Raw genomic sequence first — 26,873 nt, 5'->3', positions numbered from 1 at the left:
TATGCAATTGTAACTCCACTTCGACATTCCACTTAATATTGATGACGTATGTAGTAATGATAAATATGTAAAAGTAGTGATAAATATGCAAAAGTAGTGATAAATATGTAAAAGATGACTAACAATGTATGGATCTAATGTTGCGGAGATACGTCAAAAGATATATATATATATGTGATGTAGAAGATCAATGCACTAATTTAATTTTAACTGTTATTTTTTAAAAAAGTATTTTTAAGTTGGAATGTAATCTTATAAATAACAAATATATTTCAATTGTATCGACTTAACTGGCCACAATTCAGTACAAAATTACGACGTTTCAGCCCTTGGGTTTGGGCCCTTTTCAAGTGTAAACTAAATCATCTGTAAGAATCGTCGTTGAAATCACAAGACATCCGTAATGTATGAAATTATTCCAGAAAGATCATAAAAGATGTCTTGTGCCCAATAATAAGATGTACATAATCACTTATAAAAATAGCCGAGAGTGACATGTTGTTCGTACGAAAGCGATCGACCGACCTATCGGCTATTTTTATAAGTGCAGACTATGTACATCTTATTATTGGACACACAAGACATCTTTTATGATCTTTCTGGAATAATTCGTTGAAATATATTCGTTAATCATCACTGGCAAATTACGAAATTGTTTTTTTTTCTTATGAATAATATTTTATATTCTGAATTAAAAGAGAGACATTTCTTCTTTAAAAAGGTATGTTTCTTCTTTGAGAAACTAAAACATAATTTAATACACTAATTCGTACAAAAAAATGGTATTATACATGTATATTATAGGTACATATTTCATGAGTAAAGTATATAAGAAATTGAAAGGAAGACAACACCGCGATAAATGAATGTCCTCTACGCGTTAATGCGCATTGCAGTGTTCTCGATCTCACAAACTTTAATCGCGCTTCTATGACTCAACTTTAACTCTAATTCAGACTAATTATAATATCAATCATAATCTTGTTACCACGAGCTATTGTCTGCTTATCTAACTCTTTACTTCTGGGAAAATTTGTGCATGCAGGTATTACGATGACGTTTTACACACGATGGCATGGCTGTAGCGAATTACCGCGGATGTCACATTGCCATTTTGCTTCCTCGCTGACAGAAACCACCGTCACACCCGGAAATTATGTGGCGTGAATTCAGTGCCTTAACGTTCGACAGCCTGTCTGAGTACATTTTCCGGCGCTACACGTTAGTCGCCGAAGTCTCGCGGAAGCACGACCTCCTGACGTTTTAAGATCGTATATTACCGCGTTACAGGAGTTACACGTGACATTTCCTGTATCACGTAAATCGTTACCGCCAAATACGTTTCATTTTACATCGACTAATACATAATGGTAAAATTTATTAATAATATTGTTATTTAAAATAACATTATTTGAGAAAAAATACACAGATGGAACAAAAAATTTTTATAAATAGGACGATATAAAGGCGAAAGAAAAAGATAATTGTTCGAATGTCTGTTTCATAAGTACTTAATAATATTGACGCGCAAAATATAAATCATTAATAATATGAATAGTATTTTTTATTAAATACATAATTAGCTGTGATTAATGTTCACAAATTTACATGCATTGAGCATTTATTTAATGCATATACGTTTATTATACATATATCACTTACAGAATGTTTTATCTAAGTTATCTGAATTAATCTGTTTAAACAAGATTAGAATAATTATTTTTTTATGCTGTATTTAAAAAAAGAATAAAATTAAATAAACGTGGTTCATTAATTGTCCTATTTACATAAATCTAATAACTTGACTCAACTTCTATCTGCAATTTAAATAAAGTCTCATCTGCATTTTATGTTTCACAATCTGACATCTTACATGTTAAATTTTTACATATATATTTGCAAATTCTATTTTGTTACGTTTATCGTTTTTTTATACAGAACGTCATTTCTGTATCAGATTACTACTCTCTTTCTCTTTTGTCAAAGTACGAAATTGAATATTTGGAAAGAAAACTGCTGTCTATGAATTATGCATATCAAACACATATATATTCAGGAAAAAACTCGTGAATAAATAGTTACATTTTTAGATCATTTATACTATCAGCTAAGCAGTATTCGTATTTGATTGCTACTAATTCTAATTACAGCTAATTCTATTCTAAGAATGCATATAATGTTTGACGTATTAACAGACTACGTCATACTACGATACAAGACTTTAATAATACACATGTCAGAAGAGTTGCAACTCGCAATAACATTTTTTACTAATATCGCATATTTTCCGTATGTTTCTTACTAGTAATTCTAATAAATGTCATCATTTAATAATTTCGACCAGTAATTAATTCCCTATCATTCACCTATTAACCTTTAACAAAGAAATTATCTTATTTACAAGATATTTAATAGCTTGATTTACTCTTACTACAGCAAATTTATTTCTTTCTGAAATACTCTGATGTAGAATAAATTCTAAATATGTATTTGATTATTCAACAAGTTGTTTCTATCTCGACATGCATGCCAGTCATACTAGTGATCAGTTCAAATTTAATGTGCTCATAAAAAATATCTTTAAACAACGATTCCTATGCTCGGCGTCAATTCGTAGTATTCGTACGTCGCCAGAAACAATCGAGCGTATACGTGCGGCCTCTTTTGCACACATAGATGGAAGTTTGATTCGGTCGATGACACGGATGCCACACACGCAACTTTTTACCTCTCAACATTGACGAGTGAGCGACGAGTGTCACATTCGGCGCCAGGGTGACTTGCGGAGCGACGCACGGCGCCGCAACGACGTCGTTCGAAAGAAAGAAACAAAAAGCGGGAAAGAGGGTGCACGATAAAACGACGTGCGTGGACGGCCGGAACGACGCCGACGGGCAGGAGACGAGATGCAGCCAGGGAGGCCGCGTGCATCAGCAAGAAGTAGAGAGGGGTGGGGGAGGGGACAGAGAGAGGATGCATTCGATGAAGGCGCTTATCGCGGAGCGAATGACAATCCGAATTTTCGTTGTTATAGAAACGGCTTGTGCATTTTTTTTTACAGACACGCCCGGTTGGCGCCGAAACCATTGATTAAACCCTGGCGCCGGCCCATTTTTCCCCTCTCTCGCGACCTGTTCTTCTCCCCCTCCTTTCCCCGGCCTTTTCCCCGAACCTCTCAAGCCACATGCGCCCCGTACGAGGCAAACTTTTTGGCAACGAAATACCCTCGCCGTTATTGCCGCGCACCGATTGAGAATCACTGGGATCACTTGGCTCACCGGACTAATCCATAAACACCGTTCCTCTCGCGCAGCGTCGCAGCATCTATCGCGTATGGGAGCTTTAGAGCCGAAAGTCGACACTCGATAAAATACGAACACGACACACATCGCTCGCGAGACTTTTTTCCCTCTGATATTGACATTGCAATGCTTCACGCGAGAGTATGACTCGATCAGATAGCGATTTGATGGAAATGCGTTTCCTCTATATATAGAGACAGCAAGGCAAACCAACCACGCTATACGCGAAACGGAATGTAAGAATCGTTAACGATTGTTTTAAATAAAATTTTCTTTATCTTCTTTCTTTTTATTATTACAATAACTAATTATATAAATAATTAATAATATAAATAACTCATTTTTGTACTGTTAATTGCGTGTTTTACAACATAATATATTATGTATTTAATATATAAATATTGTATATAATTTTATTTTTTTTATATTACAAAGTTGTACGAGCATGTTCCGGTTCTCGAAAACGCGACCTCCTTATCAAAAGAGGAAGTATATCCAAAAGAGTATTACATAAAAATATATACGACGAAGGAAAAAAAGCATAAAACCCTTTCTATTAAAATAACCAGCACTTATTGGATTCGCTTATCCACTATCTTCTGAACAATCTTGCGATAATTTCTATATATAACTCGAATAGTTCACATCTGACTCGATTCTGCTATAATTGTATCCTTTTCCTATTATATTATTATATTACATAATTATATTAATCATAAATATATCATTATGATATTTTCGAAAAAATTCAACATTATTGTAAATTAATTTAATACTGCACTTTAAGGATTAATTACGATTTTCCTCATGTACTTTTCATATATTTTTAATCCGCGATTATGTTAAATGCTGCTCGTTATATGTATGTATATCGTATATTTAAACTTTCTACTCGTATGTAATTTCTTTTTAAAAGCGGGAGTATCAAGAACTGATAACGCCAAAATTGATAAAATCTATCTCTTTGTTCGTGTACATACTTAAGAGTTTACCAGATAACACAATGCAGTAACTAACAGTGATAATTCAGGAACGGTCCAATAAACCATACGTGTAAACGCGCTATTAAGTGAGATTTTTATATTACAATAAGATGAAAAGGAGAAACTATAACACAATTCGCTTGAGATTAATCTAATTTTATCTAATTCTCGCATAAATTTTACGATACTTGTGCTAATGTGTTTGCCTCAATATCTAACAAGAAAAACATATTAATAAATTTACTACGTGGATAATTTAAGTTAAGTGTTACTATAGATATCACGGGACATGTCTATGGACATTTAATATACATATATACGTTTAATCAAATATTGAAATATTTACAGTAAATTATGCATAAAACATAAATTACAGTGAGTCATATAGCAAATTACAGACGATAAAAAAACAATATTAGAACAGAATTTACTTTTTATTTATAAGCATCACTAAATATAAAATTTGTTCAATGACATTTAATATTCCGCGAAAAAATTTGTGGCTGATAATGGCTACGTGACGTGTTATCTTTAGAACGTTGATATGTAATCGCTTTGCTATAGCACCGAAATCAAGCACTTGACTTTTATTCAGACGCTTCAGAATTGAACGTCAGTTGAAAAATCATAATTGAACCATTTAAACATTTTTGCAATTATCATACTTTTGTAAACAATACAAAATGTATATGTATATGTATATATCTTGCTGCAGGCTACGATTTGCACACTAAAAAAAACCATTGACGTCATCATCGTTGAAGAAGTCAGCGATACACCAGGTACGATCACAGAATTTTCCTTATTCTTACAATTAGTCATTCATTATTTATCACAATAGCATAAAATATGAAATATCTTGAAACTAGCAAATATGAAGAAATCAAGATAAAAAAACAATAAAATCTAGAATAAATTGACCAGATAAAATAACTAAAATAAAGAAAATAGATAAAAAGTATATAAAAAAGCATCTGAGGAATACACGTAGAGTACCCTATATACTACTATTAAATCCTAATTACTTACTACAGAAAATTCGAAGATAAAATGACAATTTGTATCAACGTTTGTTAAAGTGTTTGTCCTTACTAATCATTTTTGCAATAAAACTTTATTCGAGAAAAGCTTAATTAAAGACTATTTATTTAATTAATCTAATTAAAGATTATTTCAGCTCTAATTTGCGAATGTGTTTTTTAAAAATTAAAAATAGAATTTGCACTGTCGACAAAAAAATCACATAACAAATTACTATTGAAAATATGTTACCTGATATGTACTTTTTTGAAAAACGAAGAGAAAAGCCATCATATAAAAACGTACATTTATATATGCTTATGATACGGCTCGATATTAATCATTTTTATGTCAGTCGTTGACGCTATATACGTACAGAAAATTCGTTTTTATGCCAGTGGTGTTATTTTCGTATCACATCATAGGCGCGAAGCACGTATAATTCATTATAAGAATTGCTTCCGGCCAATGATACACAGGAAGAGATAAAAGTATTAACTAAAATTTGTTTACTGCGAATCTATAGAGATAAGAGCATGACGTGAATTCAGTATCTGCATACGAAATATATATGTATATACAATATATATATAATAACTTATTAAAATATATCATGTTATCGCATGGAATATTCTGGGTATTTCTTTTATCGCAATCATGTTAAATATAATCACATCAGAAACTTTTACTCGCCAGTAAATGATCAACGATAAGAATTTTTTTTATTCGACCTAACTGGTTTATTCTATTAATTCTACTTAATCATCAACGACGTATAGAGTATTGGTTTTGATTTGGATAGAGAATGCTTATATACATATATTAGCATCAAAGCTACATTGAAAAAAACCAAAAACGGTCGGAATGACATGATGATTATAATTGACCAATGATCTAAACGTTGTTGACGATTATATGTATGTATAATAGAGATATGTCAAATAAAAAAATCTTTATCATGTTAAACTCCGTGTCATCAACAAAAACAACTATGAGAAAAATATATTATCTGTTCTTCAAAGGCAAATTTTATAGCTCATATAAAAATACGAATAAAATAACAGTATGGATAATAATGGATGAGAGTCACAACATATTTTCTAAATTTAAACTGTTGTCAATATATAAAACATACGTGCATTTACACATTTCATTTACTACCTGTGTAGCAATTTATGAAACTTTTTACTTGAATAATTCACTACACTAAAAAAATAAAATATATAAAGTCGTTATCATATATAAATATGTATAATATAAATATCTTTAATAAAAATCCTTTTTTATTTCTTTGTCTCTCTCTCTCTCTCTCTCTCTCTCTCTCTCTCTCTCTCTCTCTCTCTCTCTCTCTCTCTCTCTCTCTCTCTCTCTCTCTCTCTCTCTCTCTCTCTCTCCCCCTCCCTCCCTCCCTCCCTCTCTCCCTCTCTCCCTCTCTCCCTCTACCAGTTATATATTTTTGATATACCAATCACCGGGCCAATCACGATTATTTATTATTTTTTTTTTTTAAGAAAAAAACATCTTATTCGATTTTCTTTTTTCTTTCAGATTTTGCGATAATTGCTACAGCGTTGCGATAATCCAGTATGAATCTTCAGAATAAATCAAATATTTATACGATAAGCAATGCCGCACCACCTTCATACGCGGAGGCAACAGGACTATCTACATCTACAAGGACATACAATCCAGAGTTCAACCAAAGATATCCACATGTAGCAGTCCGTTCATCACCTTCGGCGCCGTCATCGTGTTCGTATCCGGCTACTTTTTATCTGAATAATACGCCTGATGTTCAATCGACTTACCCGCAATATGAATCGGCGCAACGACAAAATCAGCCAATAAGCATACCTCATACCAGAATATTAGTAACAAGAAATAGACGAGAACCCACACGTAAGTTAAAATGAATGTCGTAGATATTAGTTAAGCATCGATTTGACAACGTATGCTTTAACGGAAAGTAAAGTATATCACAAAAATTAGGAAAAAAACGCTACTGAAACTCGCTGTATTTTTTTTAGAACTAATCAAAGGACTTATTTAATTTTAAAATGCCAGAAAATGTTAACGTAAAAATAATCATTTTAGCATAAATAGCTACATCAGGTAGAAATGAAATATTTATGACGGTTATATAGTCACAAAATAAATTTTATTGTGACGTTTATACATACGCATTACCTATTAAAGTAATTTACACGTGCATGTGCACAATTCGATTCTAATATTAGTGAGTTTTTGCATTACCGTCTTTCAGATACCGTAACCGTATCTGAATTGTTCAGATACATTCGCTATGTATCTGAACAATTGAGATACGGTTACCGTATCTGAAAGACGGTATTGCAAAAATTCCCTATTATAATAACTTTTTTTCGTTTGTTTCAGCATGTTTCAGATGTTTTCAGTTCTTATGGCTAGCAGTTACTATTGCAGTTGTCGTGGGTATCCTTACGATAATAATTAAAGCCGCTCGATCACCATAACTTATATGCCGTGCAAGTATTTCCGTCACCAATCGCTGCAGTCGTTACGCAAAAATTTGCTATAAAATGGGTCATTGCCACCCATGGAACCAGCGGGACGATAAGAATCGTCCTTCCACACGCGCCGTCATAGTTCCTTCATTTTCCTCCGTTCCGCATAAAAGAACTCATAACGTCTATTCACGGCGACGTTACACCGTGTAAAGTAACGTAGCGGTGAGAAAAGGAAGGAAGAAGGGGGAACGGTGAAGGTTGAACCGTTAACGGCCCTTTATAATACAAGATCGCGGTGTAACAAAATCCCATGTTGCACGGTAGTCTCGTATGTGTCCCAGCGCGAGCATTAAAGACATCGGTCGATGTGGGTAAAGCCCCGTAGTATAAGTAACGACCATATTTCGCAGCTATAACAAAACGTCACATACACGTTGGCAGGAGGGCGGGGGGGGGGGAAGGGGGAGAGAGAATGCTAGGATGCGGGAGAGGAAGGTGGGAAGGCCGGCGGGTGGGCCGCTTTTATTATTGGCGCAATAAAATCTCGGTAACTGAGTAATAATTTAAAAGTTGAGCGCCGTTCAGCTCGAGCACCTTTGGCGCCGCGCCGCTTCCAGATGAGAGCCTGCAATCGACGACGTCCAACGCGACGATATCCGCGCCAATAAGTGCGACCGGTGAAATTCGCGAATATTCCGAAGCTACACAATCTACGGAGGTGTTGATTTTATTGTACAATCTGTCGTATATCGAATGTTTTACTGTTTAAAATCGTGTTAAACAAATATACAGAAAGGCTGCTGAGTTTTCTGATGTAAATGTGATAGAAAAAGGCGGAAGGTAGGAAAATTGAACGATCTAATGATAGACAATATAAATGACTAATATTTATGTTACATTTGATGACATTCCATGCGCAGTAATTAGATTACACAAATTAATTTTCGAAATTTTTCACAGTTTCTACAGAAGACAAGAATTGATTTTTCTTGTTGATAAGACTGATGTATAACAAACAATTTTCCGCATTGCGAGTAATGTGTATGTAATATGTCAATAATAAAAAAAGTTTATCATATGAAATGTAGAAGAGAAATTAATATAGGTTCAGTAATAGGTATACACAATTTGAGCGAATGTATATATTTATATGTATAAAATGTGAAATAAAATATTTAATTCTGTTAGCAACTACTGCATAAATTTGTAAACAAAATTATTTAATTTATTTATTTAACATACCTATAGGTAGAACTTCACATATGACATGCCGTTTAATATAATAATGCGTTACAGCGAGAGTAAATTTTGGCAAACTACTCATTTCGTATCCGTCAAAAATTACATGCGGCGTAATTAATTTGCACGTACGGCGACGTGAATTGCAGAATGAGGCTTGTCGAAGGGCTCATCGCGCTCCTCGTTCGTCGACGGGGAATTTACGAGGCGGCTTTTGTGCGATTCCGACGAAAATCGATCAGAAAAACTTGAATAAGTGCGAAGGACGCATTGTCGAACGGGCGGAGAATACGGGAATTGTCGTTAGCCTCCCTATTCTCACCCCCCCCCCTGGTGACACGTCTGAGTTGTGGAGCGGAGAGATGGGGACTAGATATACGGTCGGACGTTGAGAGTGTAACAAGGTTTTCCGTTATCGAGTCTAAGATATCTTTAAAAAACGAGCGCCGATCGCGATGCATCTCCGCGTTGCTATCCAGGGGGACCCTGGGAAAAGGGGAAAAGGAATGCGAGGGAAAACGCGGTTCCGCTCGCGCCTCGTGTATAAAAATAGATCTTCTTACGGAGCCGCCGCCGCGCTGCTGCGGAATTCGATATCGCTTGTATACGTTGCACTCTCGCATCCCCGTTGTGAAACGTAAAACGAATTAAATATTTTCTCGCAGCGGGGCGGCCCGGAGAATTCCAATGTAACGACGGCGCCGCGCGCATATCCGCGGATTTCGTTCGCGAATTAAAATTAATAGAACGCCTATCGGGACGGAACGATTGCACGCTCCGCATGTGCATTTGCTTCTGGTTACTATGTACGCGCGCGCGTTATATAACCCGAGATTATCGTTACGATCGATCGAACCGATACCTGGTAGCGTATAGGTATACATAGGAGAGGATTTCAAATGACTGTTGGAAAAGTAGGTTTTTCCCGGGCTCTCCACGCCGGACTTTCGAGCTCGCTGCGGCAAGATGTGGGCTCACGTGGGCTTAACGTTTTTACCGTACCTTTTTCCGATAATTAATGTTCGTCCCTACGCGCCTGCAAAGCGAACGAAAGGGACAAACGCGAAAGAGAGAGGCAGATCAGATTAATGATTGTTTTACCCGCTCGTCATTACGTGAAAGACGACGCGGGTTATCGCCGAGCGAGATAGCGGAAGGGAGAACGAGACGGAGAAAGTGCAGGAAAGGACGTGGAACGTTGTCGGGCGAGAAATCAAAGAGTGCCGTGCGTCATTCTAACTCTGGGGAAAGGAAAAAAAAAAGGGGAAAAGTCGGAAAAGAACGGAATCGGCGGACGAAGTGACGCTTTCGTTTTGCACGAATTTATTTTCCGGACTTCTACAACGAAAAAAATATGTGTTGTGCATTTAAACGGCCGTCGCAAAGGTCTTTGTGATCGAATTGCGATGCATAGTATTTTTTGTATACATGATGTTACAATATAAATTCTGCTCTTTATTTGTATTAATGTTATTAATATTGCAATCAATAACTGTTTCATAATTAATCGTTTAAATAATTAATCAATATATAATTTCATATTTAATAAAGGTAAAGAATAGAGATTGTTCTATTTCTGTTATGTTGAAAACATTTCTATTACTTCAAGATTTAAATAATGGTGATAGGACACAAAATTAAATATTTCTCCAAATTTAAATTTACAATCGCATATATCACGGTCATCATAATGTCAATTTCAAAATTATATATACATATAATCATATCGTTGGTGTGTTAAGTATAAAATATTATTTAATAATGTTAATAATCACGTAAAAACAACGATATAATGGCGATAGATAAATGATCACTTGGTGATTTATAACGAAATGGTTGCTCTGGAAAACTTGTAATGCAAAAAAAATTTATTCACATGTAATCTGCAAATTTTTAATAAAATGTAATATTATAGATAACGATAATAGGATTCGCCAGAAATATTCTCAATTATTGAGAAAGTCATTGAAAAAGTTTGCTTTTCAGTCCAAAAACAAAGGGAGTGAGAAAGTGTGAGTGAACATAAAAGGGATAGCACAATCAAAAGAGAGAAAAAGACGATCCGTGATAGGTCAGTTAAAACCCGAAAAGGCTTATTTGGTAGAATCTGACACCGAATTTAATCAATAGGTTACGATCAAGTCAATGTTTGTACCAATTTGCTATCGTTCCTTTCCGTGTGATTAGAGATATCGAGCGGTTTTAAGTCGTATAGAAGAAACTTTATCTTCTTTTAATTTGGAATATATCGCAAATATACGAGTGTTGCTGTCGTGTCGCCGAAACGAGCGACAAAGTGGTTTTATTGAAACGAAAAATCCCAATCTTTAAAAATACTGTAAATCGTTTATACTATTCCGTTGTACAAATGAAAACTCAGTACTTTGCGATGAATGTTTCACTAAAATTTATAGGATTTCGGTAATTTGTCGGAACTCGCTCTCTCGCATTAAAGTAATTAATGACATGCATGTTTTACTACAAATGCCGACGTTTGAAAGTTGTGTTGCCAACGAGCAAAACGGACCGCAACGGAAAATTATGTACTCGAACGCGCGACACACAATGGCGAACGAAAGTGACCGGCAACGTCACAGCCCCGGGAAAGCCTTAATCCAACATAAACCGATATAAACTTCAAAACTTATATACCGCTGTAACGGCGGCGTGGCGAGGACACGTTTGCGCGGGCCCCCCTCGAAATGGAAGTGGCGCGGTCGCTGCGAGTGCTAAAAGGGGTTGAACGGACGTGAGAAGTTGGTGGATGCGGTCGTTGGAGGGCGGCAGAGACCGGGTCTGGGTTGGGTTTGGCAAAACGTGCCCGTTCTCGTCTAAGTTGCCGCGATCGTTTCTTTTCTTCTTGCCTAGCCACATTTACGCTCGCCTAGCCCTTCAACTCTCGCTTCGGCTCCCGTCTTCTTTCCGCCGCGTTTTTCTTTCTTGTCATCCCTCTTGCCCGACCGACGGGCACATCGTCGTGACAACCGGAAGTTGAAGAAGCTGCTCCCGATCGATACCTGGCACTGTTTGGCTCGCCTCTCACCCCACAAGAGGGGGGAAAAAACGGGAGAGCGTCTCTCGCGGTGAGGAACAGGCGACGACGGCAACCGCGGCACGACGCGACACGGCGTTCCAAATTGAGAGCGATAACGATAACGCGGCGGGACGGCTTAAAATCGAGGACGGCCGAGGCACGAAGGAACCGTTGCGAATCTTCACGGCTTGCGCTTATCCGAGGAGACGTGCATCGAACGAGGCCGACGAAAAGACGCATTTCTATCGGCTATGTGATGTGATGTGGCGTGTGTGTTTCTTCTCCCCGAGATTCTTTTCTCGAATGCGATTTCAGAAAGGTCAATTCTCGGAAGTACTCGAGATATATCGGATATCAGGATGGAGACATGCAAAATCAATTTTTCATATTTTGGATAACTGAAAGCTATATCCATTTTGAGAGATATATTGAAAATGTATTATATATCTATAATATCTAGTATAGCTTAAGATTAATCAATGATGACTAAAATGCATTACTGCATTACTAAAATATCTAATTTTGGAAAGATTATCAGTATTAAATATTTTAAAAGGCATATCCTATAATACAGAAACTTGATAATCATTCTTTTTTAATATATTTAATATCTCTCTTCTATAGATTCAATTAAAATTATTATTTATTATAATTTAACATTTAGAAAGAGCATTAATTAATACCTATTTCCTATTTAACTTAATTCCTATTTCCGAAAGAATTATTAAAATTTTCACCAGTTAACACGTTTAATTTTTTGTTTCTTTTTTAAACACAAGATTCCGTTTTTTTTTTATAACCAAAATCTATCACTTTCAAGAATCATTTAATTATTTATTTAAGTATTTCACCGAATTATGCACGGGGTGATTATTTTGCGGATTATGGATAGAATGGTCGGAAAGTGTAGGCATTAAAAACCTAGTTAAAACTTCCCGTCTGCGATAAAAGCGAGAACCTCGAGAAGTCAAATGAGAGAAAGTACTTATACGAAGTGCTAGACTCGCGGCACCCTCGGCAATTTGCATACGTTTCAATTAAACATCCCTTAACACACTATTCCGAATCGGTACGATCCTAATCCCGTGCGCGCAGCATTTTGCATAACTTCGCCAGTATGCCAATTTGCATGTGCGATACAAGCGTCGCGAAAAAGTAACGAATATTGGGAAATCGGCAGAAATACCGCGAATGCAGGTATAAAGGCGTAAATTTGAATGAATTTGGCGAAACAGATATGGATCATTGTTCATTCGTCTCACATAACACTTCTTCACGGACGATGAGCATTTGCCGCTACACGATGGCATATTGCGTCGTAGACAAAAGAAAAGAAGGCACGAAACTGCCGGATAAGAAGAGAGAGAAAGAGCAACGGGAAAGGAACGTGGAAAAATGTTTCGCGTGCAGCGACAAGTCGACAATGCGCTTGCTTTAAAACTCGATGCACTTTACCGTGGCTTACGTTTACACGTTTGCATTTGCATGCATGCAATGGACCGCGACGGTACATACGTGGATAAACGTCCGAAAGAACTCATGTAGGTTATATACTCCGTCATACCGTGTGCCAATGCAGCGAACGCGCACTCACATGCATGGGTGAGCGTATGTGCATCCACTGTATGTAATCCATGATCGGTAAAGTTGCCGAGTCGCGAATCCGGGAATCGTTGGCAACGGCATATTAAAGTTTACGCTATAAACCGCTTTTCGGTTCTCTGAAAACTTTCGTCGAAAAGAACTCTCTGCTTCCAAGCTGTAACAAAACAATTTGCAAAATAGACTGACGACCGGTAAAGCTGACATAAATCCTATGAAAATTCAGAGTTAAGTATTGTTGCGAACTCAATTTGAATAATTAAGTTCAATAAAATTATAATGAATAAGGTAAACACGTAAGTATCGAACATTCTAAATAAAATAAATATTTGTACTAAATAATATCGCAACGTGCAAATATTGATACTAATATCGATCAGAAAAGTAATTTTGACCGATACCATAGTTTATTCACGAACATTTAATTACACTAATTGGAGTTTGAATATTTGATTGTGCATATTACACAATCCAGGAAAGAAACTATTACTCGCATACGATGGGCGCGGGATATAACTGAAACTTCTATCTGCGATACAATTCGCAGGTAGCAGCGCGTCATAAAGGGACAGCATACAATCAAGTTACACATGAAATTCATTACAAATATGAATATATGAGCCATGTGGAGTAGATGAAGCGCGGAGTTCTACGTCGGAAAGTTCCAATGCCATCGGCGAGAGTGTTTCTCACAAGTTGCGCTTTATAGACAGAAGTGGCACGACGAATGTATCATACCGAGACGGGGTTAAACGCTTCCATCCGACTTCCCTTCGTGTAGTTAAGCCACGAGCAAATACAAGTTCGGAGATAAGTACACGGTCGAGCATCCGTCTCTCGAATGTCGATTCGGGATATATAGATAATTTACGAAATTACATTTCGTCCATTGCAATTTGCTACCAAAAAAAAATGGGAAAAATACTAAAATACGCGCGGTTTCGCATGCGAGAGCGACAAAATATACGCGCGCTCTCCCCGATAACAATCGTCCACCTCTTCCCTCTGCCGGCAGCGGTGAGTTCGGATGCATTTACATATGCGCGATTGTACGAGAGAGTACTCGGAACCATAATTCACCTGGTGAACCGTTCAACCGCCATATTATCTGCGCACCAATTAAGTGCGAGCATTGTAATACAGGCTCATAATTCATTCATTTGGCCTTTTGATATCCGCGTTACCTGAATCCCGCGGTACACAGTTGTAACACACAAATTATGCAAATCGCCGACTATATAGCGTTTATTTCATCGATATACACATTTTATTCAATTTTTACTTGCCAAAAATTTAGGTATACAAAAATCACGGAGCAAAAACTTATCGTGTATTTTACATTTTACGTACAATTTTATAATTTTATACGTTGCATGTTAAAATAATTCAAATTATGAATCTAACGTGTCTCTATTCTCTGGTATCGCATGCAACTGCTCATGTTCTAAAAATATTTTTTTCACGCATTTCAAAGCTTGTCACAAAGATGATGTTTCAAATACAAATATAAAACAAATTATTTTTATGCAAACACTGTTTATTATATTACACAAAATATTATTATTTTCGTCATCATTATATTCTGAATGTTATTTTTCATTACCATATTCCAAGATAACGTACATTCATTAATATAATCGAATTACTAGACAATGATTGTGTCTGAATGTTGCCTTTTGTTAGACGAGATGTACTTTGAAACAGTAATTCTAACCGGTTCATGAGTATCTTGATTCTGTTTCGAACTGCGATTGCATGCAACTCTATAGTTGCGCGTGCAATCTGTACTTCCAACATCCGAGACAGAGAATTGGAGAATATAGCTACGAGGACATACAATTAAAACAGTTTGGTAATGGAGCGCGAACAAAGTGATTCTTCTCGTTCTATGTGCGTACAGCATACAAACCGTAGATATGTGCTCCTGCGCTTCTACAAACCGCTGTAAAGCGTTTTATGCGCATACTTACATTTGATGTGCTTCATAAGTATGTTATAAAGGAATGCACCGGTATACGAATTAATATTATAATTTACATCCAATGATAATTTTACGATGATTAAAATTAAAAGTTTGATTTATCTCATTCAAAAATTCGAATTATTATAACGTATTTTTACTCGTGTTTTAAAGCTTATATTTGTATTATCAATCTTATGAAAAATACAGAAATAATGCGAAATACTTATGTGTTTACAATAATTGTAACTTAACCGTTGTTTTAATTATTCATATCACACTTTGCTATGTTGCATTAACTCACCGTAAAACTTATTAAACTGCTAATTGTTTATTTTTCTCATGTCTGCGTAATAATTTACATAAGAAGATAATAAAGAAAATTAAAAAATACACATAAGGTGTTTTCCATCTTACGTATATTTATCCCATGCAGACATCGACAGCAGTATTATTCTTCAATTACTTGTTGCAAAATAGAATTTGATGCGAATGTAAATGTCAATGAAATTGCACAATTACTAAATGCAACCGTCTGAAAGGAAAGTTACTGTCCTCGATTCTAATCCACGCAACGAGATTTTCACCAATACGTCGTTGCACTTCCAATGGTTGCGGTCGCTTTCATACGTGACCACCTGTTTGGCAAACGTGGCACTATAATTTCTATAATGGTCGTCGCGCCGTAGGACGTGTCGAAATCTCACGCGGTAAGCGCATTATCGTAAGGCGCTTACCCCGATTGCTGACCAATGCAATTAGATACATCACGATTAGTCGCCAACGCTGGTTAACGACTTATGACCCGTGAAGACTGCAAAATCGAAGGAGGCATGCCAAACACCGTTTTAAAAGACGTAGAGGGAAAGAAAAAAAATGAAACTAGAGGAGAGTATTTCTAGCGAAACGCGACGACTTAACTATCCGTTCGGTGCTAGGAAGCAGTAGACGAAGAGAGGAAAATAAAAGAGGTCTTCATTAAGATCTGAAAGGGCACTGTTTTAAGAGCAAACGAATAAGAATAGTTAACAATAAGACACGAATGTCGTGAGACTACGGGCAACGGCGGCAAGCGAAAGAAAGAGAAAGAATGAGAGAGAAAGGAGAGAGCAGCAAATTTGAACGCTTCACGTTAAAACGAACAATTTCTCAAGTATTATTTACTCTCGCTCTTGAAAGACACAGAATCGAATTAAATTCGAAGTGAACGATCGAGCAAAAAGAAAGTATCATTAAGTAGAATAGAATAAATCTACTCGCGTGTACGTGAATTTTCCAAGAAATAGAAAGAAAATGTTGCAATTATCGCAATAATATTTTAGGCAAATCAAACATCTATTCGTCGTAGATTTAATCGCAAAATATTATTTTACTCGACAATGTTATTTTATTTCGATCGTAAAATTTCACTTCCAATTTCCTTTACATTTTCGATGATGAGGGTTTTGAGCTTTTATTTGAAAATCGTGTCGCGCTTAACTCCACGAATCGGTCCGAGTGTTTCCATGTAAATTGCCCCGCGTATGAACATAATGCCGAATAGAATGAAGCAAATCGGTCGCAAAGATGAGGTCACACGATTGAACGAGTAACACTGATATTCACCTATATGCCGCGCCGCGTAGACGAGGAATAACCTCCGAACACACAACTAGAGAAACTTCAGCATTTTTGTCTCATGCATTATGGAGCAGTCGGTTATTAGACGACAGACGATGGTAAAGAAAGTCACGGTTCGTTTTCTGATAGCCTTACCTCGTAACCTCGCCGTGTTCTCATTGCCGCGAACCGACACTTTTGACGAAATATATGTGATTTTGAATCTCGGAACGTGAAAGCGCTATCACCTCCATCCGTCCGCCTGTCCCTCGTCTGCGTATCGATTTCCAATTCAGCCAGATATTTTCAATATCGTTGTCATGTCCGTGCTATTTGCCATTCCTCCACCTTGTCTGTATTCGGCGCAACTTTGAAAGCTCCCGACAAGACTCTCGATTTCTGTTTCCCCGGTAAAGTTAACCCCTGCAATTTCTCATTAACGCTTTTGTCAATACTTGGGGGTTGTTTGATCTTAATTATTACTTGTGTTTGACAGCATTTAATAATTTAGTAAATTTTTTTATAATTTTGCGTACCTATTGCGAAGAAATGCATGTATACTTATTTTAATATTATGCAAAAAAAATTAATTTCTCAACCATATTATAACTTTTTATAAACTAAGATTCAGTGGCTTGTAAAAAAATGTCAGAATTACTAGATTTCTTTTCCATCGACATATTTGTCTGAGACGTATTGTTTCCGCTATGTTATTTGAAAATTCTAAAACATCTTTAATGTATTTTACACAGAAAAGTTTTTCTATACATTTTATATGTCTCGACGAAAAATCCTGTCGCAACAACTAAATCGTACAATTTTTATCAAATCATTTCTATCAGGATTACAGCGAAAAAAAAACGAGAACCACCCGTCACGGAGCTATACCGAGGTCAGCGTGGAAAGCACGCAATCAGCAACATCGCGGAATCGAAACCAACCTACCGACAACGAGACAGAATTAACGTCCTTCCCGTCGAAGGTGGATTGAGTTTAGCCCTGGAAGAAGGATAGGGCCGAAAGAAGCGGAAGGAGGAAGACGTGTAGAAGAAGCGGGAAAGAGAGAATCACGAGAGAACTCGGTGGCTTTCCTAGTTTTCGAGTACTTTACGGCCCTTGCTGGGTTAAGTACGTAGCGGCAGCCGACGTTTGCCACCGGCACACGTAAAGTATATATCGTAAAAAGGGCACGAGGGAACGCGGAGGGAGTCGGCGGATGTCCTCGGCCGACTCGCCAGTTCAATCAACTGTACACCCGGCAACAAACCACCGCCGTTAATTGGATCCGAGCTCGCAGACCCGGCTTTACGAGGGCCAATCGCGCCGAATTATCCGACCTGCATTTCCCAATCGCCCTGCAACCCGGAGGCGCACACCCCGCTGCGGATGCACCACTCGAAAGTTAAAGCGCCGACCGCGAGCAACTTCCGACTCGAGACAAGGAGAGGGTTTGAAGGCAGCCTAACGGCGGGATTAAGTTGGTCCGTTTCACGGAATACAGAAGGCCGGTCAATGATGGAAACGGCTTGAAATCGGAATCAGATGTAATACCGAAGGAATAAATTAAACATCGACTATCTCTATAATGTACATAGCCGAGAATTATTACGTAAAATAATTGCACAAAATAAATATGAACTTTTCTTCTTGTTTTGTAAAGAATAAATAAATATTCATGGATGTTTCAGAATATCTATTGGAATCATTGTAACAATTGTAAAAAAAATAGCTGGATATTAATACTAAAACGGAAATAGACGATTTTTATTTGACTAATTGCGATTGTTTGTTTAACGTTAAGTGAATATATCTGAGTACTTTATTTATATATTTTACAGAAAGAAATAAAATATTTTCCTAATGAATAAAGCGATATTTTTTTCATTAAAATCCTGCTTTTCTATGTATTTCCTCTGTATGTTTATATATATCTTTTATTTATCACTGCTGTGAAACTATTATACTTTTATTTCTATTTCTATTTGATTATTTTAATAAATTTTACTTCCTTATAGTTTCTTTCGAACTACTATTTCAAATTCGTGAAATCGTATTAAATAACAAAAAAGAAAATGCTAAAATCACGTAATTAAACGAATGTACAGATAGATGATATTTATTGTGCAGAAAATGGAACTGCACACAGGCGGAGATAGTTCCCTTTGAGCTAAAGATACAAACTTATCTCTTTGCGCAGACGTTTCACATAACTGAAGCAATGATTAATCCTCGAAACCTAGCAACACAGGATACGATCGTATGGGAGGTACAGCGGACTAGCATTACAAGTTACGCGGATAGTCGGATAGGCAAATACTCCGTAAAAACCACGGAAATCGAACGGGAGTCCAAATTTCCGGTACACTCCAAGTTAGTCGAGAAGGAGGTGAAGTCTCGTTTTATTTCTTCCGTAATATATACGTATATACATACACGACCCCGCCATCATCGTCCCCCGTAAAAATGCTTCCACCGCGCGAAGTATCCTTTTTGCAACGACCCTCCATTTCCGAAAACCTATAGAGGGACCTCTTCACCTTGACGAGCCGGGAGGGTATCAAGAAAAACGAGACACTATTCGAACGTCGTCACCACCCTTTATTTGCCACTTAGCTTAAACCCTTTTACCCACCCAACGAACTTTATACTGAAACATTAGATCTTCGGCGAACACAACGCTGCACGCATGTGTGTGCACCGCGTGCACCGACTTCGCAATTGTAGGTAACGTGTTTACATAAATACCAAGCTAAGAAATTGCTTTTGAATCTCAATTTAAATATTCTAATGCACTAAACAACCCAAATAGAAAGTAAGCATGTTTACATGTTTACGCAAGATTCTATTGCCGTACACTAAATATAACGATTGAAAGCAGCACACACGGCCATGTATGCACATTCTATGCATCCTTAAGCACAGACGTAACTTTACGGTTTCCAACGGATTGTATTCATCAAGAGCGGCGCGCGCGCTTAGCTCGGGAATCTTGATTCAATTTACGACAGTAAGTAGTGGATTCTGTAATAGAAGTACGTTGAACACAATGCACAATGCTGGACAATGCACGTTCTGCGCTCTCCGCGAAATTACGGCACGGTCGTTAAAAGTGACTTACAATTACAATTTGGAATGCTCTGTTAGAAAAAAACTCCATGAATTTCCGCGAGGAATCTTGTCCATGCATAATGATTTAATACTTCACAATAATCATGAAGAATGATCATGGAATAACAATAAAAAAATTTTTGTAATAAGTTTTCCATGGAGATTATTCTAGGAATATCTTGTATATAAATATTTGGGAGATTACGATTAGCAATTATTAAAGAGTATTATCTAAAATTACATTTAATTAAGTTTCTGTATTTGCATCGTTTTATGATAAACTCTATTAACAACTATTTCTCTCTCTCTCTCTCTCTCTCTCTCTCTCTCTCTCTCTCTCTCTCTCTCTCTCTCTCTCTCTCTCTCCTCTCTCTCTCTCTCTCTCTCTCTCTCTCTCTCTCTCTCTCTCTCTCTCTCTCTCTCTCTCTCTGTCTCAAAATCAATACACGAACACAAATTAATTCTTTGTAAAGATTCATTGGCATATTGAATTGATCAGATTGGAAACTTTTATAAACATCCAATATGGCAATTGCTAACAGGATTTTAAAAGAAATCGGAAAGGAAATGCAAGGCGAATAAAGAAAAATGGAAATATTTAAAAGCGTAAGGAAAAATATTAAAGAGCATAAAAAAGGGATTAAATCTCAATAATAAGCTGAAAGCGAATTTCTTTCTACCGTTGCAATTATTGATTCAGTTTCTACCCAGCAATGAAAGTATTTTATGAATTTTGCAAATTACGCCAAAACAAAGCTTATAATTGTTCTATTTAATCATATCACTGTCAAAATGTTCCGGTCCTATAATAAAAACGGCAGAGTTGCATAGAATAATCTGTCATTAAAGGGAATTAAAAAAATCTAGTTCTTGAAAAATTTACAGTTGATAATATCGCAATCAAAGAACCAAGAGCACCAGCGTGCGCCACGAAGATGCAGGTTCTTCATACGGAATTACTAATGATCATTCGTACAGGTCGCACGGTGCCGCATACCCACGGGAGCTTCTTCGCGAAAGGTAAGGACGTTCCAGGAGCAGTCGGGGAGAGATTGCGAAGGTGGATTTCGGAGCAGAAGGGTGACAAATCAATGGCGGATGGTAGGGTAGGTAGCGGCATATGAGCGCTGGTCTCCTATCTTATCAACGCATTATTCAACGGCGGAGGCTGCTCGGGACTCTAACTGCCTGCATTTGCATAAATCCATAGATCTCCCGGACCTGCTCGGCTGCCCGGCCGTGTCTATCCATCTCTGGATGCATGCATACAGCAAATTACAGTGCCCGCAAGCGGAATTGTGGGTGGCGAATCGGTATATGTGTGTATATGTGTTTATATGTGTGAGTGTCCCCCTCTCTCTCCTCCTCTCTCTCGGTCTCACCTCTTACCGATCTCCTCTCATCCCATTCACGGGAGGACTGAAGGGTGCACTACGGCGGCTGGGGTGACATCCACTCTAGTTACGGCTTTGTATTGGATCGTTAACGACACCCCGCCTCCTAGCCTTCTCTTATTGCTCTTGCCTTGTCTTGCCTTGCCGTCCTTGCCGAAGAACGTTAGCATAACGAAGAACACTCAGCTCTCAAAAAGTTGACAATATGGTAACGCGACACGTTAAACTTCACGACAAAACAGATTACATATTTCAGGTGTAATGCTTTTATAATTATTTTATAATTGACACAGTTAAAAATATGAAAAATATTACAGAATTTAATATCTTGTAACTTTCATGTTACAAAATATTTTTCAGCAATGTGTGTCCACGTAATGCATATTAGATCAACAGCAAACACATACACATACAACAGCAAACGCGCGATAATTAAAATATTGTTTACGTCATTTTAGGGCTGTGCGTTCTAAAAGTTTTCACAAAGCAATATGAAAATTACACATTAACTGGAAAACATCGACAAGATTTACCACGGTAAATAAAAATGCCATCATTTATGAAATTTGTCACATGTAATATCAAATTCAGATCTTGCTTTGATGGCGTATTCGAAGCACAATCGTCGTCAAATCACTAATCAGTAAGAGAAACAAAAGGATTGTTCCATTGTATTAAGGTGCCACACAGAAACCCGTTTCACCGTGTCAGGATTGCAGTCGAGCCTCCCGCCACGGCGGTTCGTTAGCAAAAGGAGACGAAACTATGAGTTCTGGTGCAAATACCGTCGATTACGTGCCAAGCAATAATCCCGATCCTTAGTGGATTTTCGTGCACGGCGGGTTATTGATTGTTACGTGAGCTCCATGAAATCAGAATCTACTGACTTATCGTGCGCTATGTGTGCAGCTAACTCATTAAATAATTTCTCTACAATTACATAATTAATTTGCGCCGAGCTTTCCCGGGGAACGTGACCCTTTGAAACGCGCCTCTTCGGAATATAAATTAATACTAACTCCACACATGCGTACACATCTATCAGCGTTTCGGTCATCGTTAATTAGTAAATTTATACTCGATGTAAATTTTAATTATGTCATGCTCACGCGATATTTCGTAATTTTATTATTATGTTTATCGATGCTAGAACGCGTCTTGTTTTCTATCATTATATGAACGTGATGATATTTCAAAAATATTCGGAAAATATTTATTAAAGACTACAAATCAATATACGTTAAAAACAATAAAGTTTCTAATTATCAAGAAATCAGCTAAACTTTCGCACAAAGCGAGAATCAAGTACCGCCATATGTACAAAATCCATTTCACTCTATCACTGGTTAAAAGTTCTCATGTTATTATTCAACCGTTGGGTGATCGCACCGATTTCGAGAACGGCTGAAACCGATTCCCGAGATTCTCGCGAGTAGGGTGCAATGGACGCGTAATAAATTCCAGGTTTACCTATTCTGCTTGCGACAGGAATTATTCAGCGAGCTCGTAGGTGTACGATCGATTAAACCAGGAGAGATGAAATACGGGGGACGCACCAATTCGTTGTGCCGGTTCAGTAGTTCTACGGTAATCTACGATTATCTCTCAATCCTCTCCTGATTGTTTCAGCGGACCTTCTCCGTTCCGGCTTTACGCTTGGTCCTTCATGATTACGCGATCAAATCGATTTCATAAGTTAAGCGACATTTATTAATGTGTCTATGTATTAATATCAATATAATTATCTAATAAAATTTAGTGCTAGATATCTTATTTCTGAAAAAGTATATCGAGTTATCCTTTTCCTCTTGCGCAATTGCATCGTTTCTCAAACGGCTATAGATGCAACACGGAAGGTGATGAAATGGGCCGAGCAAGTAGTTCGCACTCTAATTTAACGCAGCACGCTTGAACTCGCCAGCAACTCGCGGGAAAAGCCGCATCGCGTTTTACCGCGCCCACGTACGCTATATCGCGCTCGAGGGAGCACTTCCGTGGAGGGAAAACGTGGAAAGAGCCGACGCCGACGGCGGAAGTTACGCTCCACTGCTCAGCCTTAAAAACTTCGTTCAACCCCTCTCTCTCTCTCTCTCTCTCTCTCTCTTTCTATCGTCGGTGTATCATCAACATGCTATCTTACGAGCATTTCAACGAGCGACAAAATGACTGCGGAGTGGCCAACTTAAGTCGAGTCCTTCTCTCGAATGTCCCTGACGGCGACGGGACGAGTAGTTAATTAACACCTCCGCTCCCTTCGTTGGTGGCAGCCGCAGCAGACTGCCGGCGTGTTCCTCTCCTGGAGTGTACCGCCAGCCTTTCCCACTCCCCCGGAAAAGCCTTCCTCCTTCCGCGGAAAAGCCCTACTCGAGGCCCTCTCCGCTCCCTTCGTCTCCGTGCACCCTTTTCTGGCAGCACTTATCGGGTCTCCCTTCCTTCTCCGGTATTTTCTTCGTCGCCTTCGCAAGATCGGTTGGTAATTAAGATGCTCTCACAGAGTAGAAAAAGTCACCGGCAAGCACGAGACAGAATCTCATGTATTTTTAATTTAGGTAGTGCCATCTCCTCGCACCGCGCCGCGCCGCGCCGTTCAAGGCATAAAAAACGAGTGAGAGACCACTTATATCGCAGACAGATGACTCAGCACAAACGTACTGTCTGTTTGACTTTTGCGTGTCTTTGGTTACCTTTACGCAATTCTCCGCATTCATGGTTTCTCACAATTTTACGATATGTGTTCAACGATTAGATCTACATATCTAGATTGTTATATCATCAAAGATGGAAATCTGCTTTAATATTATTCTCCCCAAACGTCGAAATGAATACAAGTGTCACATCCTTGAAAATGCTGAAGCAACCGCCGGCGGCAAAAACTTATATTCCTATATACAATATCCAACGAATAATCCGACGAATCCAGATCCCTTCGCGGCGAATTTCAGATGTCCACGGCATAAATATTTCCAGGAGTATCCGTGCGCGGTTGGGTGCAAACAGACGTGACAAGAACGGTAATATTCAACGGCTCAGCCTTGCCGCAGCTCGTTATCGCTTGCGATGTTAATGGTTTTATAATATCGAGACGCCAGAAGAGCGCAGCAATGGCGGAGACCAGCATCGGATGTATTTAGCAAGAGACGGCGCAAAATCGCGAGAAGAGATCGGTAAGCTGCTGGAAGGGTACGGACGGAGGGATAGACGCGGACGGTTCCTTTAATCCGGTGGCGACGCTAAACATCGTGGCGCTGAATAGCTCCTCGCCGCTATATCCAAACCGGTTATCGGTTTTCGATCTGTGCGACGAAGCGCGAGAAACGTTGAGTGATAATGCGGCGGCTAATATCGTAAACGATAATTTAACGGCGGCGTTCCGCCCGACGTCGACGCGGTCGGGGCCCCGATTCTTTCAACGTTAAAACATGACGCGAAATGCATTGGCTGGTATTACACAACTGTATTGTACATTGTGTGTTTCCACAAGAAAGAATAAAAGGAAAAAAAATGAAAAATAAACTGAAATTATCCGAAAGAAAAGTGAAAATTTCTGTGGGTGAGAACTAAAGCTCAAGCAAGAAAATATATTTGACACGTTTATCTGTGACGCAATTGGTGATACTGCTTTTTGCGTGCTCAACGATCTTACATTAATCTTCAATTCACTATTTCTTGAACGGAAAAAAAAATTTTATTTAAAGAAAAACACGTTAAAAAAATTCCCAATTAATGTCAAAAACGTACATGACATATACTGATAAAATATTATAAGTAAAGAGGAAAATAATAGTTCAGGACATATAGCCTTCTTCAGTTCTATGTATATAGTATGATGAATAATTCTTTTGTTCTAACTGCCTAACATAATTTCGTATCTCAACTCCTTTGATGTATTCCTCGATATTCCTCGGGAATGGTACTTCTCTTTAATCATTACGGACCCACAAAGCGCAAAGTCATTTACGCCAAATCGCTAATTGATGCAAGCGGAAATCGTACGTAGGGTTTATACACACGAGTAACAAGCGACATCGCCATAAATAAACCATTGCGGTGCGCCTGCGCGTTATAATTATGTGCTAACTACTCGGTAAACAGCACTTCGTCCTAATGACGTCATATAGGTCCTGCTAACGACGGGACAGTAATATGCGCGTTGTGCACAATACCAAAACCAGAATGTTACAGATCACTTGCATTACTCTGTATCACGCTCAATCTAATCTTGGATTATCGCCCATAGTTCAAACGTGATTGCTTTCAAACAAGCGAATCCGATTTTCTAATCAGATTATATTTATTATATTAACTATTTATTAATCACAAATATATAATTCAATATCTTTCAAATAAATGTCACTTTATTACTTCAAACTTTAAATCCGTAACTGTTTAACGTCAAATAATGAATTTTATATTGAAATATTGAAATATGACAAAAAAGTCAACACAAAACGAAGAATATATTTTCAGCTAAATACATTAACAATGCATAGCCATTACTTTTAATCAAACAATACGATAAAGTTTCAATTCATTAACAATTAATTGAGATACCTGTGGTGATCGCGTCACGAGAGCGCAATATTACAATATTAATGACTCAAATCAATGTCCATTGAATGCACGAAATTCGAATATCTGACATCGAACGTTAGTGTTTACTGAATTTCGCGCAAATAGCTTTTTGTCATCCGCCATGACGACAGATTGTAAACTGCAAGGCTCAAGTTTTACGAATCAGTCGATCCATTATAGTCAAGCGCGTATCCGGAGTACTCTTTTAAGTACAATGCCCGCTTCACTCAAAATTGACATATCCCGACATAAAGAATTTTCGCGTGACGTACTGCGAAATGCAATTTCCACGTATACATGGCGCGCCGATTTCCTACACTGCAACGCGCTTAAGTAATTACTACGCGCACAACGTGCAACCCTCAAATCGGATTCGACGCACCCGCTTTCGCGTCGCGTTTACGTCCCCTCGCAATCCTCCACCACCTTCGTGTCTGCCTAACGAGGTACACAATGAGATTCTCCGCGCTTAAATCTCTTAAACAATAATTTTTCGGCGATCGTAATGGGAGTGTACTTGCCGAAGATGTCGGCAATCGACGGGATCACGATCACCGATCGTAATCGCAGGTTA

General features: G+C 37.9%; 1 long non-coding RNA gene across 1 annotated transcript in view; it reads right to left on the bottom strand.

Moving 5' to 3' along the window:
• The window catches only part of LOC139772089 (uncharacterized), a 154,328-nt gene that overhangs the window by 59,639 nt on the left and 67,816 nt on the right, over nucleotides 1-26,873 (bottom strand). The gene's annotated exons all lie outside the window — the stretch shown is intronic.

Source organism: Temnothorax nylanderi, unplaced genomic scaffold (assembly GCF_030848795.1).
Source record: "Temnothorax nylanderi isolate EJ_2023f unplaced genomic scaffold, tnyl_v1.0 TNYL_tig0001_pilon, whole genome shotgun sequence".
Lineage (NCBI taxonomy): Eukaryota > Metazoa > Arthropoda > Insecta > Hymenoptera > Formicidae > Temnothorax > Temnothorax nylanderi.
Note: the sequence above shows the minus strand (reverse complement) of the source record. Positions and strands in the feature narration are given on the sequence as shown.